The sequence below is a fragment of the Schistocerca nitens genome, chromosome 10 (assembly GCF_023898315.1).
Source record: "Schistocerca nitens isolate TAMUIC-IGC-003100 chromosome 10, iqSchNite1.1, whole genome shotgun sequence".
Taxonomy (NCBI): domain Eukaryota; kingdom Metazoa; phylum Arthropoda; class Insecta; order Orthoptera; family Acrididae; genus Schistocerca; species Schistocerca nitens.
The window spans coordinates 31,517,642-31,527,216 of NC_064623.1; positions in this window are offsets into that span (position 1 = coordinate 31,517,642).

Below are 9,575 nucleotides of genomic sequence, written 5' to 3' on the forward strand. Positions count from 1 at the left end.
TCCGTAGTAATGAATATAACAGAGACAATCATAGAAACAGACAATATGGCAACCAGAACTATTATTATCACGGGAGACAGAATAACTTCAGAGGCATCGGTCCACCGTGCAGTGATAATTCAGGGAGAAATTCTCCACCACTTAACCGACAAGAAAGAAACTACAGGAACTATCGACATGACGACAGACGATATAATCGTAACGACAGACGTGAATTGCATCAGAACTGGCGGGATTCAAACAGGGCAGGGCCCTCTCGACAAAGTGAATTTGTAGAAGTTAGGTCTCCAAATCAGAATAACGACGCGCGACAACAAAGGGACAGACAATAACTCGCACCGCAGGCAGCCACATGCGCCGGCTAGCTCAGAGAAAAATAACATAGACGCTAACCTTGAGAAAAATCCCAATATTCTGTACCGACGTATACCGCTTGATAATTGCATTCAAGTTCTAACTCTGAGTACTATGAAGAGTAAAGGATTGCACCACACTTCACATGTAAAACCGCTTATTGAAAGATAATCTGTTTTTTAACTTAGTCTTTGCCATAAAACATTTCACTTCACGCTACTAATACAATTTGTCACACTGAGAAACTGTTAACATGCAACAATGTTTTGAAGTTAACTATCCAGCCGAGAACCTAGGGAACATTTTTAAACAGAAATTACGAATGCATCGTTATAGTGAACAGATGACACAGTGTTGTTATTTGTACATTCTTGCTTGTTAGTTGCACGATTACATAACGACTATCAGGCTTACATACTTAGAACATATACTGGCACTGCTAATGAGATTTTAATGCAACATTTTGGTTTACTTGAAAATACATTCTGGATTTAAAGTACTTTCTGTGATATATCAGATGGCACAGTGGTTAGTTTATGTGACAGCTACACGATTTTATCACGGCCCTACTAATGAGTGACCATTTACAATGTTTCTTTTGCGGTGTTTCTGTTTTATATCTGCACAGTTTTTCTGAATTCTTCTGGAAAGTAAAACATGTTTTAGTAGTAACTTTTGTGGTATAGCTACAATGAGACAGCCTTTTCGTAGCACAACAATACGTTACATTATAGTACTTTCTTGATCACGGTAAGGTACGTAATAACTACGATATCTATATGCAAAGCATTTCACTTTCGTTTATGATGAGGTAAGTACGTTGATTTCAGCAGAACGTTGCTTACAGAGGACGATAACTACGATACTTCCACAGAGATTATCTTACAACAAGACACACAGTTTAGCGCTACAGTATACGTATTTGAGTGATTAATTTTGTACTTAAAACATTTATTTTTTAAAGATTTTTTAATTACAAAGAAAGTTTTCCGTGATACAGTTCACTCCATTGCTGTAATCGGTAACACCTGAGGGTATAATTACATTAATCCTCAGGGGGATACATGCTTACTTTGTGTACCATGTGTTTGGCAAACACAAGGAGCCCTAGCTAATATGGTATTTGCTTATACAACTTTACACATCGGTATCATATTTCTGTAACACAGAATTACACAGATATCTGATTATTTGACAGAGAAACAAACATTATTTTTCCTACATCAGTGACACATGTTTACGCAATTACACAGTTGGATAACTTCACACTTATGAAATTGTATTTTGTCTGTAGTTTGTGAACTTCATATTTTTTCGGAACCATTGTGATACTATGAGAGCTTTGAATGGTGTATTTGGTATGGGATCATGATTTTTAAAGTACGTTTGAGGTAGATGACACTATTGAAATGAGAAGAGAATTTTTTTAGGTTTTGAAATTATTGAAGGAAGCTACGATGATTTTGAGAACTGACTGAGATATTATGATATTATTACGATGACGATATGTATTATGCTGTTGAGGTATGTTTATGATCAATAAGATGATGCTACCATATATGAGGAATTTGATTATGCTATGTATTTCGTATGATGAAATATTGAAGAAGTGTCGACGAATATGTATATGTATAATAAGGTAAGGAATAATGAGTAGTGGTTAGGGACTCTGATTTGTGGAGAAGGATGTTGGAAACCAAGAATCGTACTTTAGAATTATGAAATGTGTGTACATGTGAGAATGTATCACAATGCCACTGAAAATTTTTTGGACACTGTTGTATTTATAGGAATTTGTTTCTACACATTTGTAACGCAAATTCTCGACCTGTGAAATTTTTTATATGAGACTGTCACTGTAGCGCAAACTGCTGTCATAAATATTTCGGTAGGAAACTTAAGTGGCCTCCACGTAATGCGTGGTGGGCACCCAGCTGCGCAATAGTCGCCTGGGAAAAAGCCATTAGTGTGTGCCTTTCAGAGGCAAAGGTGGAAAAAAAAGGAGGCCATTATCCTCGCTATTGACATTCCTTTGTAGAAGGCATTGCAAATACGACACGCTCACTACTTGGAAACATATTGTACTTTGTGCTACTTACTGAAATGCTTATGAACTGATGGGTAATATTCTAACATCTGCACACCTGATTATGACAAGTGTCTTTCTACGAGAGTTGAGAGAATTTCTACTAACTTATGAAATGCCACATGACTATTGAATGATATTTTTATGCTTTGCTTTAGATAGTTGCGTATTTCATTTGATATTTGGTTTCCAGCTGCATTACAACATTGGTTTTATAAAATAAAATTAAATGCATTTGCTAATGTGAAAACTTTCTGTCAACAGATCTGTTAAACAATAATTTTATGATCCACATTCTTCAAAAAAGGAGCACTTGGATAGGAAAGAACAATAAGAAGGGACTAGTAACAGTAACTGCATATATAATTTTCTTTTCAAGTACATGGTAATACTTTTTTTACAATAAGTTGTTGTGGTGCACCACTTTAATTACATAGACATTAATATGTGAATAGACATTTCCCTTATATGCATTGTTGTTTTTACTGTAATATTTTTTCTGCTTGAGCTTTGTCATGTTTAGCTATAAGTTATTGCATTTGCTGCTGATGTTTGCCAGGCATAGTGCTACTAAATTTCAGTTTGTATCACTCTGTTAAGCCAGATTTACTACTGATTTATTTTTCTTGTTGCTGCAGATTGGCTCATATTAGTGATAATGTTGCATTTGCTATGCTAACTTATATATATATATATATATATATATATATATATATATATATATATATATATATATATGCTTGCTTTGCCAATTTGCATTTTTTGTCATTGCTGTTTGTGTTAATTGTTTTGTGCTGCTGCATTGCATCGTCCCTTAGTTTAGCATCTGAGCTCAGTAGATTTAAGTTAGCTTAAGATGGGGTAGGCTATATAAGAGAACGAGTTGTGATGAATGGAAAGAAATGCATTGAGAAGTTATACGAAAAAAGTACAGAAAGCAGGTATAGGTAGGATTTTCTTGGAAATAAATGATGAGGTAAGATAATGGAAAATAAATAATGAGGTAAGAAATATGTGAACATATAAATACAGAAAGCATGCTTGGATAGGATTTTTTTGGTGGAAATAAATGTTGAAATAAGACGAAAGATCTATGGAAAGAGGTTTTGGGTAGGACTGCAGTACGAAATGTTACCCTGAAAACGAACCCTGTCTTTCCTTTTGTATTATTCCGCTATGTGTTTATGTATCCTTGTGTATTTGTCTTTTTCCTGTCTTTATGTGTTTAGCTAATAAGATTTATGTTGTAGAATTTTTCAAATACTATGTTATTTTCTTTGTAAAGATGTTTAGACATTATTTATTCTGTTCTGTTTTAATGCTCATGTGTGAAATTAATGTTTCGAAAACTAGTCTCATTATTTTATTTATTTACTTATGTCATAATTCCTGTAACACTGATGTACAAGTTTATTTCTATTCTTTTGTAAAGCCTGTACTACTACAAATTTATCTGTATTGTTATGTTCTTTAATAATGTATTTTGTACCTTTGTTATTGTATTCTCATGTTATAAAATTGTAATTGACACCCAGTTCATCAAATTTCTGATGGTCATAGTATATGCAAAATATGTGAGAAGTTGGCACTGTTAGTGTTTGGACGTGTGTTAATAATTCAGCAAGGGACTGATTAACAGCATTGCTGGTTCTAAGGACAATTCCAAAAACTTTGTGAGTGTACAAGTGGTGGTTTATGGACTTGCTATATTGTCTCCAAGACTTCTAAGGACAATTCCAGAAACTTTGTGAGTGCACAAGTGGTGGTTTATGGACTTGCTATATTGTCCGCAAGACTCTTCGATGGTGATTGTGCACCTGCACAGTCGCAGCAGATGGCTGCTGGCCATCTCTACAAGGACTACAGTGGGTCTACACCTTTGATGATCCATCAACACCATTATTTCTACAAGGACTGCAGTGGGTCTGCACCTTTGGTGGCTCACCAATACCATACTCTCTACCAAGACTATAGTGGGTCTGCCCTGTGATGACCTACCTACCAATATTCTTCAAAACTTCGACTGACTCTGCTGTGAGTTTGCTCTGTTGTGGCCCATCACCTGTCTGCATGTCAAAGGTCAGCACTGTCTTTCCGTTGGAAAGACAACACTACTTCTTCAAAACTGCATGGAAATCCACTACTTTCGTGTGCATTCTCTTTTACTTCTCAGACTTTGAGAAAAAAAAACACTGCAATTTTACAGTGATGAATGATGAGGACTGTCTTTATGGACTGTGAGAAAATTTTAGCTTTTGACCAACATTGTATCAATACGTGTGTTCATTTGATTTCTTTGTTATTGTAATTACGAAAAATTTTTTCAAATCTGTATTGGTCACTGCTCAAAACAATTTGTAAAATTTTTTGTGGGGAGCATGGGGGCTATGTAAGTAGGCTGTTTAGGCTTTCTTATTGGTAACGCCACGTAGCGCTCTGTATGAAAATCACTGGCTGTGCTGTGTGCAGCCTGTGGCTAGTTTGCATTGTTGTCTGCCATTGTAATGTTGGGCAGCTGGATGTTAACAGCACATAGCGTTGCGCAGTTGGAGGTGAGCCGCCAGCAGTGGTGGATGAGGGGAAGTGAGATGGCGGATTTTTGAGAGCGGATGATCTGGACGTGTGTCCATCAGAAACAGTACATTTGTAAGAATGGATGTCATGAACTGCTATATATATATATTATGACTTTTGAACACTATTAAGGTAAATACATTGTTTGTTCTCTATCAAAATCTTTCATTTGCTAACTATGCCTATCAGTAGTTAGTGCCTTCAGTAGCTAGAATCTTTTATTTAGCTGGCAGTAGTGGCGCTCGCTGTATTGCAGTAGTCCGAGTAACGAAGATTTTTGTGAGGTAAGTGATTCGTGAAAGGTATAGGTTAATGTTAGTCAGGGCCATTCTTTTGTAGGGATTATTGAAAGTCAGTTTGCGTTGCGCTAAAAAATATTGTTTATCAGTTTAAGTACAGTCATGTATAATTTTTCTAACGGGACGTTACAACCTATAATCACTTACCTTGATCCAAACAGAGGTCCAATATTTCAGGAAAACACATTTTCAATAAATTGCCAGCAACCGTTAAAAACTTGGTTTCAGATAAAGCACAGTTTAAACAGAGTTTGGAAGGCTTTTTAGTAGGCAATTCCTTCTAATCTATAGATGAATATCTTAATAGGGACTGTTACACCAGCTTAAGTACAAATGTTATTTTTACTCTGCAGCGGAGTGTGTTCTGATATGCAACTTCCTGGCAGATTACTACCGTGTGCCGGATCGAGACTCGAACTCGGGACCTTCGCCTTTCACGGGCAAGTGCTCTACCAACTAAGTTACCCAAGCACGACTCACGACCCGTCCTCAAAGCTTTGGAAGGTAGGAGACGAGGTACTGGCAAAATTGAAGCTTTGAGGATGGGCCATAAATCGTGCTTGGGGAGCTCAGCTGGTGGAGCACTTGTGCCTGAAAGGCAAAGGTCTCGAGTTTGAATCTCGGTCCGGCATACAGTTTTAATCTGCCAGGAACTTAAGTAAAAATGTCTACTACATTTCAGTTTTGACAGCACTTTGTCACGACAGTCAAGATTAGGTATTTTGTGTATGATAGATTTATTAAAAGTACATAACGATGTTTCATTCTAACAATGTATTAATTCTATAAATATTGACAGTTCCAGTTTAGTGTAATGTATTCACATATTTTGCAGTTTATTTACATATTTTGAGAATCTCCTGACAAATGATCAGGGAGGTGAGTATTATATTCAAATGTTCTAGGGTTTTGTGTTCTACTTTCTGAAGTGTTCCACACACACGAGAATCATCTCATTTTTGGGTCTATAGAACAAAAACTGAATTTAATCTAAAACTGATCTAATCCTGTAGAGTACTTGCCCACGAAAGGCAAAGATCCTGAGTTCCAGTCTCTGTTTGGTAAACAGTTGTAATCTTCTTGGAAACTTCATATTAGCACAGACTCGGTGGTAGAGTGACAAATTCATTCTGGAAGACGCGAATTGTCTGATTCCTTGCTGACTTGGCGTACTTGTAAATATTAGCACAGCACCCCTGATGTCAGTTGATTGTGGTGAGAAGGTTGGTCGAGGGTGGAGGAGGGAGCCACATGCCTGTGATGGCAGGGAGAGTGCACTACGATGTATAATATGTGTGTTTCGTCAACAAGGTCCCAGAAAAGTCGAGATTAGTTGACGTCTTCACACTTACACTCGTCATATTTGTCAGAGGTAGGCCAGGCATATACTAGGTTGCGCCAGATGTGAGTGTATGTGTGTACCAGAGGACTGCCAAGAAGTATTGGAAAGGAACTGCATATAACATCAAATAATGTGCGGTGCATTTAAAAATTATCTACACTGTATATTCTCCAAGTATGTATTTGCATGACATGGTATCAAGGTGAAAACACCATTTTTCCTACAGGGGAACGTCAATGTGATAGCAAGATGCATACCGGAAAATGTCAGCAAGGAAGCACTGTAGACCATTCCATAGAAACAGCTGCAGTAATGGATGACCTGCCTGGGATATAGCAGCAACTCCGTGTAAATGGACTTAGATATAACACAAGATTTTATTGCTATTTTTAACAAAGCAGATGTGTCATAAAATAACATCAGACCTCGGCTTCTTGTTAAGGAAACAGGAATGTGACGGTGAACAATGATAACTTAAAGTGGATGAGCCCAGCTGTTGGATAAAGATACTGTCGGGCAACAACAAAGGTAAAAACATTTAAAAGACTCTGACGTAAGAGATGGGAAACTGCTGTGTCAATCCTACTTCCACATTCCTTACCAAAAATTTTGGTGTGCAAACATATTAGAGGGCTTTTTATCTCACAACATTCTAAATCCTTTAACTCACAATGTTCTAAATCCTTTTACCCCGTCTCTCTTTGTGGTTAAGTCTTCACACTCAACATCTCTCTCTCTCACTGCCACTTTCTATATTTTTTTCTCTCCCATTGCCTCTTTTTCCTCCCATTGATTTACAATATATTTCACTGGCAGTGTCTCCTCTCTCAATCAGAGTGTCTTCTTTTGCCTTTGTTTTCCACTACCACTGTCTCCACCATACCCTGGCAGCTAAAATGTTTTTCCCTGTATCCACATGTTTGAAATCGGTCCAAACACTGCCCTCCCCCATACCTACATGTTAAAGTTCACTGGTTTGGGAGGGTCCGGATCACCCAAGCCTATGTATGGACTTCACTCACCTCTCTCTTCCATTTACAATGCCTCCTCTGTCTTTTGCTTCCATTGCTTCTATCTCCATCCATCTCTCTTTCTCTTTTACTGTCACTGTCTGTCACTGAACATTAATACCGCCTGTCTGTTTGGCTCCCACTGCTATTGTCTTCGTCCATGTCTCTTTCTTTTTTACTGCCACTTCCTCTCTCCTATCATCACTTTCTCCTTGCTCTTTGTCTCTTGCACTGTCTCTCTGCAACTGCCTTCGACCGCAAAAAAGCGCGAATACGATCACATACCAAAATGACTCTTCTCTCGTTTGCTCCCACTGCTTCTATCTCAATTCATTTCTTTTTCCCTTTTACTGTCGCTGTCTCTCACTGACCATCAATATCTCCTCTGTGGCTCCTACTGCTGTTGTCTTCATTCATCTCCCTTTCTCTTTCACTGCCTCCCACTGTCGCTATCTCCTATCTCTTTCTCTCTCATTGACTCTGTCTCATCTCTTTTCCACTGTCACTGTCTCTCTGCTACTCTCTCTCATAAGGAAAAAGCACGAATATATCCAGGTATCAATAATTTTAGTTCCTGTCAGTCTTTTAAGAAGGAACATATTCGTTTTTTCAGTGCTCTGACAAATGTTTTCCGCTAGTTTCAGTTTTAATCCCTGGTATTCGAGACTGTTTTGTGTTCTCACCTTGTGTTTTCTTTCTAGGAGCAGGCATTCTCTGCTTCTGGTGTTACGTTTGTGTACAGAGCTGTTTTGGCATACTGATGTATATTTTAAATGATATACACTAATGTTTGGAAAACATATTCGCAGGGGACGATTAAGATCCCTAGCTCTTTAAATAATTCCAGGTAGTGAGTCCATTTCTTCCGTGTCATTATTATTTCAGGAGCCATCTTTTTTAATTTGAATTATTTTCCAGCTTTTGTCCCTCTGTACCCAAGAAAATTATACCATATCTAGTGACTGTGTGAACATATGCATAATAAATTACTTCAAGGCTGGTACGCTTAATGGATACATTGCAGCTGAAATTCGTTTTGCTATTCTTGTAGTATGGTTTCTCCATTTCAGCTGTTCATCTATATCCATCCTTAATAATTTATTACACAGATTACCGAGTCACCATTTAAATTTAATTTAACATTGTTATCGTTTTTGTTTTGTATAAAAATTTGTCTTCTTTGTGCTACATGTTACTTTACTCGTATCTGGCCATTTTTGTATTAGAATATCATCAGCTGTGCACAGCAGTAGCTCTAGTATTTAATCTGTAAGTGAATAGGATAGAAATACACTGATAATGGTATTGATAACCCTAAGCGAAGTGCAAATTTATGGGCTGCAGAGTATACACATGTAGACTGGTTAAATGTTACGTGTGGGTTTTGCGGGAAATCATCGCTTCGCTAGCCTGCTGTAGCAGGTGCTTGGCTAGACTTACCATCACTTAGTTGTTTGCGGCAGTCCTTTTTGGTGCAAAAAGCACTCCTGCCGCTCTGCCTACACAAACATTTGTTACACCCCAGCATGAACGTCGTTCCAGGCACACAACGGGCCGCAATGCCACTCATAGATCCACCTACAAAAGAAAATGGGTATTAAATCCGCAGAAGGCAAGGTGCTTTACGTAGGTTAAACGGAGTGTGAAATCCTTTCTGGACACATTATGACGCCACGTGCACGTACTTAACGACATGTTTCCGGTGTGCCACGACTTTTCCTGTCGTATGTGGCACGGTCCAAAGGCAAGTTTGTCATACAGCACGTCTGCGAAGAAATCCAAACAGTGAGTCTATTGGGATAACTACGGAAATTTAAAGGTTTCCATTACTGTGTGCTTAAACTGGAAATTAACGAATGAATTGCACAATATATAGTTAGAATAACAGCTGGAGTCCACACAAGGTCATT